Genomic DNA, 6,000 nt, shown 5'->3' with positions numbered 1-6,000 from the left:
TTCCAAATTACACAGTGATTAAGGATGAAAGCTTCTGTAACAGCTTACATGGGTTGAATCCTCATTCTGCTGCTCAATAGCTTTGTAGCCTACATAATCTTCTAAATATCAGTTTCCTCACCTGAAACATGGTAATACTACTACCTGCCTCACAGGGCTTTTGTTCAAATTAAATGAAATAACGTGTGTAAAATGTTTAGTATACATAATACACACTTGTTACTATTCCCTCTTAGTATTATTATTATTTGAGCTTAGGATGTTTGATTTTTTGATGGCTGATATGCTTGCACTGCAATATTAGATGGTAGGTTAGAAAGCATCTCTGCACTGAGTAGCCCTTCATCAACCAAATAATTTAGGGCCCATATATATTTTGCTTAGAAATCTCAAAAAATTTCTACAATTGTCCATTTAATTTTTGTGGAGACCTTTGATGGGCTTCCCTGGTGGCTCACACAGTAAAGAATCCAATTGCAATATAGGAGTCCCAGGTTTGATCCCTGGATGGGGAAGATCCCCTGGAGATTGAAATGGCTACCTGCTCCAGTATTCTTGCCTGGAGAATTCCATGGATAGAGGAGCCTGGTGGGCTACAGTCTGTGGGGTCACAAAGAGACCTTTGATATGCTTCTTATCATGATATTTAATGTCCAATTATTCCTCATTGGGTTAATAGCAATGATTTCTTATTAATAACTGTTTACTTATTTAGTATTTATAAAGCATATTATAAAGGCTTTTTAGGAATACATTAGAGAGTAACGTATATTACTGAGTATATTGCCCCACTGGAATGAACCCATTATGAACTATATAAACCACTGCACGTTCATTTTAAAATAGGGCTTTGCAGCTTTCTTGTCCTAGCACAGGAGACCATCAAGGGTACATGCATTAATCAACTGAGCAGAAGATCTGGGAGGATACCACTCAAGGAATCTTCAAGATACTATTACCATTTGCTTGATTCTAATTTAAATAATTTGGAGTTCTTATAAGATTAGGAAGTTTTGAAAAGTAGAATGTCAACACAAAGAGAGTGAAAAGAAAATTTGGGGGAGCATTTTGCACAATGTTTCTTCTAAAGAACAACGTGCTTTTATAGGTCTGAACTGATTTTAAAAATCTTATTAGATATAAATGAGAAGCATGTGCTTCTGGTGGTATTATACTCAAAGGATTTTAGTTAAGTAACGTCTATTTGAAATATACCCAGTTGAACCCTCTTCAACTTAAAGTAGAGAACTTATACAAGAGAAAACAATGCAGAAAAAATTTATGGAAGAGACAAGTGGATATTGAAATCTTTTCCAGTGTTCCCATTCCGATGATTTTTAGGAGTTAAAGAAGTGCCGCTTTCCTTCCATCCCTGAAATTGGTTTCTTGCATAACACATTATTTTGAATGTCAGCAATCAGTCCTTGCACTTCTTTAGACCAAAGACCAAGATTGAGAGTAGAATGAATGCCTATTTCAGTCCTAGAAACGAAGACATCGGTAGTATAATAGAAGGCAAGTGAAAGATAAATACATTTGCTTTTCCATCTGCTAAGACATAACTAAAACATTCTTCCCATTTTTTCCTTAATATTTTGTTTCCTGGCAACTAATAACAAAAATTCCCAATCAACCACATCTTTCACAATTCTTGGTTCTTTAAAAAAGCAGCACTAATACTGTTATTTAGATTTCTAATATATAAAATTATTTTCAAAAAAGAAGTACTATGGGAAGATCCCCTGGAGAAGGAAACGGTAACCCACTCCAGTATTCTTACCTGGAGAATCCCATGGACAGAGAAGCCTGGGAGGCTACAGTCCACGGGGTCGCATAAAGTCGGACACGACTGAGCGACGGAACGGAACGATATATTAAAAAGTTATATATATTATATACATAGGCATACATACATAAAATTATATGTGTATGTATAGTTCAGTAAAGGAGCCATAGGGATGTATTATACAACCATTCTGAAAAACAATGGGGCACTATTTGGTAACTTGTCTGTAACCCAGCTATTTTACTCCTGGATGTTTATTCAAGGGAAGCTCTTTCACATGTACCAGAAGGAACTAGAAGAATACTTTTAGCAGCACTGTTCCTGATCTCTTTATCTCTCATACGAGCACTTGGAAATTTTCCCAATGTTTATCAAGAGCAGAATGGATTAACCTGATACAGTGTGAAAATTAATTATAGTTACATGCAAGGCTGTATATTGTCACCCTGCTTATTTAACTTCTATGCAGAGTACATCATGAAGAACGCTGGGCTGGAAGAAGCACAAGCTGGAATCAAGATTGTTGGGAGAAATATCAATAACCTCAGATATGCAGATGACACCACCCTTATGGCAGAAAGTGAAGAGGAACTAAAAAGCCTCTTGATGAAAGTGAAAGAGGAGAGTGAAAAAGTTGGCTTAAAGCTCAACATTCAGAAAACTAAGATCATGGCATCTGGTCCCATCACTTTGTGGGAAATAGATGGGGAAACAGTGGAAACAGTGTCAGACTTTTTTTGGGGGGGCTCCAAAATCAGTGCAGTTGGTGATTGCAGCCATGAAATTAAAAGACGCTTACTCCTTGGAAGGAAAGTTATGACCAACCTAGAAAGCATATTAAAAAGCAGAGACATTACTTTGTCAACCAAGGTCTGTCTAGTCAAGGCTATGGTTTTTCCAGTGGTCATGTATGGATGTGAGAGTTGGACTATGAAGAAAGCTGAGTGCCAAAGAATTGATGCTTTTGAACTGTGGTGTTGGAGAAAACTCTTGAGAGTCCCTTGGACTGCAAGGAGATCCAACCAGTCCATCCTAAAGGAGATCAGTCCTGGGTGTTCATTGGAAGGACTGATGCTAAAGCTGAAACTCCAATACTTTGGCCACCTCACACAAAGAGTTGACTCATTGGGAAAGACTTTGAAGCTGGGAGGGATTGGGGGCAGGAAGAGAAGGGGACGACAGAGAATGAGATGGCTGGATGGCATCACCGACTGGATGGACATGAGTTTGAGTGAACTCCGGGAGTTGGTGACGGACAGGGAGGCCTGGCGTGCTGCGATTCATGGGGTCACAAAGAGTTGGACACGATTGAGCGACTGAACTGAACTGACATGCAAAAATACATAAGAATCTTGTCTAGACAGCAAAAAATTAGCATAATCTTACACCTATATTTCCATAGTATGCTGCTACTAAGTCACTTCAGTCGTGTCCGACTCTGTGTGACCCCATAGACGGCAGCCCACCAGGCTCCCCTGTCCCTGGGATTCTCCAGGCAAGAACACTGGAGTGGGTTGCCATTTCCTTCTCCAATGTGTGAAATTGAAAAGTGAAAGTGTATAGAAAGTTCAAAAATGTATACAAAATTAACCAGTATTTTGTTTAGGCATACAAACATATGAGGCAAAACTAAAGAAAAGCCGGACAATGATTAGCACAAAATTCAAAGCTTTGATTAAGACCTGACAGGGTCCCACAGGGGATATGAAAGTAATTCTTTCTCTTCAAGTAGGTGGTGGGTAGAGAGTTGTTCATTGCACTGTGATTCTTTATATATTGCACATATTTAATAAATGTTCTTTTGAAACTGCTCAATATTTGGTTCAGTTCAGTTCAGTTCAGTCGTTCAGTCGTGTCCGACTCTCCGCGACCCCATGAATCACAGCACGCCAGGCCTCCCTGTCCATCACCAACTCCCGGAGTTCACTCAAACTCATGTCCACAGAGTCGGAGATGGCATCCAGCCATCTCATTCTCCGTCGTCCCCTTCTCCTCCCGCCCCCAACCTTTCCCAGCATCAGAGTCTTTTCCAGTGAGTCAACTCGTCGCATGAGGTGGCCAAAGTATTGGAGTTTCAGCTTTAGCATCAGTCCCTCCAATGAACATCCAGGATTGATCTCCTTTAGAATGGACTGGTTGGATCTCCTTGCAGTATAAGGGACTCTCAAGAGTCTTCTCCAACACCACAGTTCAAAAGCATCGATTCTTCGGCGATCAGCTTTCTTCACAGTCCAACTCTCACATCCATACATGACCATGGGAAAAACCATTGCCTTGACTAGATGGACCTTGGTTGGCAAAGTAATGTCTCTGCTTTTCAATATACTATCAAGGTTGGTCATAACTTTCCTTCCAAGGAGCAAGCGTCTTTTAATTTCATGGCTGCAATCAGCATCTGCAGTGATTTTGGAGCCCAAAAAAATAAAGTCTGACACTGTTTCCACTGTTTTTCCATCTATTTCCCATGAAGTGATGGGACCAGATGCCATGATCTTTGTTTTCTGAATGTTGAGCTTCAAGCCAACCTTTTCACTCTCCTCTTTCACTTTCATCAAGAGGCTTTTGAGTTCCTCTTCACTTTCTGCCATAAGGGTAGTGTCATCTGCATATCTGAGGTTATTGATATTTCTCCCAGCAATCTTGATTCCAGCTTGTGCTTCTTCCAGCCCAGCGTTCCTCATGATGTACTCTGCATATAAGTTAAATAAGCAAGGTGACAATATACAACCTTGACATACACCTTTTCCTACTTGGAACCAGTCTGTTGTTCCATGTCCAGTTCTAACTGTTGCTTCCTGACCTGCATACAGGTTTCTCAAGAGGCAGGTCAGGTGGTCTGGGATTCCCATCTCTTTCAGAATGTTCCACAGTTTATTGTGATCCACACAGTCAAAGGCTTTGGCATAGTCAATGAAGCAGAAATAGATGGTTTTCTGGAACTCTCTTGCTTTCTCCACGATCCAGCGGATGTTGGCAATTTGATCTCTGGTGCCTCTGCCTTTTCTAAAACCAGCTTGAACATCTGGGAGTTCACAGTTTACATACTGCTGAAGCCTGGCTTGGAGAATTTTGAGCATGACTTTACTAGCGTGTGAGATGAGTGCAATTGTGCGGTAGTTTGAGCATTCTTTGGTATTGCCTTTCTTTGGGATTGGAATGAAGACTGACCTCTTCCAGTCCTGTGGCCAGCGCTGAGTTTTCCAAATCTGCTGGCATATTGAGTGCAGCACTTTCACAGCATCATCTTTCAAGACTTGAAATAGCTCAACTGGAATTCCATCACCTCCACTAGCTTTGCTAGTAGTGATGCTTTCTAAGGCCCACTTCACTTCACAGTCCAAGATGTCTGGCTCTAGGTCAGTGATCATGTTATCGTGACTATCTTGGTCGTGAAGATCTTTTTTGTACAGTTCTTCTGTGTATTCCTGCCACCTCTTCTTAATATCTTCTGCTTCTGTTAGGTCCATACCATTTCTGTCCTTTATCGAGCCCATCTTTGCATGAAATGTTCCCTTGGAATCTCTAATTTTCTTGAAGAGATCTCTTGTTTTTCCTATTCTGTTGTTTTCCTCTATTTCTTTGCATTGATCACTGAGGAAGACTTTCTTATCTCTCCTTGCTATTCTTTGGAACTCTGCATTCAGATGCTTATATCTTTCCTTTTCTCCTTTGCTTTTTGCCTCTCTTCTTTTCACAGCTATTTGTAAGGCCTCCTCAGACAGCCATTTCGCTCTTCTGCATTTCTTTTCCATGGGGATGGTCTTGGTCCCTGTCTCCTGTACAATGTCACGAACCTCCGTCCAGAGTTCATCAGGCACTCTATCAATCAGATCTAGTCCCTTAAATCTATTTCTCACTTCCACTGTATTAACATATAAACAATAAAACAATAAAAAGCAAAGGTCTACACAACTACTGCCATTATTATATCTAAACAAAATATTTTAAAAGTAATATATTGTTCAGTCATTTATAATCATCTACTTTTGTGTGGTCTGGCACATTATTTCCTGATATCTATGAGACTATGGCAGCGTTTAAATACTGCTAAAAATAAAAAGATGGCAGAACCAGTCAGTCTAGTTCATTTTATTTTGTGATGCTACAAAGGGTCAAATTCCATAAAACCAACTGGCAGGCTGTCCCAGGACTTTTGCTTTAGACAATCTTTAATAATGAAAGGTTATTTTGAAAACTCACTGAGATGTTGTAAA

The sequence above is a fragment of the Moschus berezovskii genome, chromosome 2 (genome assembly GCF_049115385.1).
Source record: "Moschus berezovskii isolate FMDL1 chromosome 2, NW_MosBer_1.0, whole genome shotgun sequence".
In the NCBI taxonomy this organism is placed as follows: domain Eukaryota; kingdom Metazoa; phylum Chordata; class Mammalia; order Artiodactyla; family Moschidae; genus Moschus; species Moschus berezovskii.
This window is presented reverse-complemented; position numbering follows the sequence as displayed.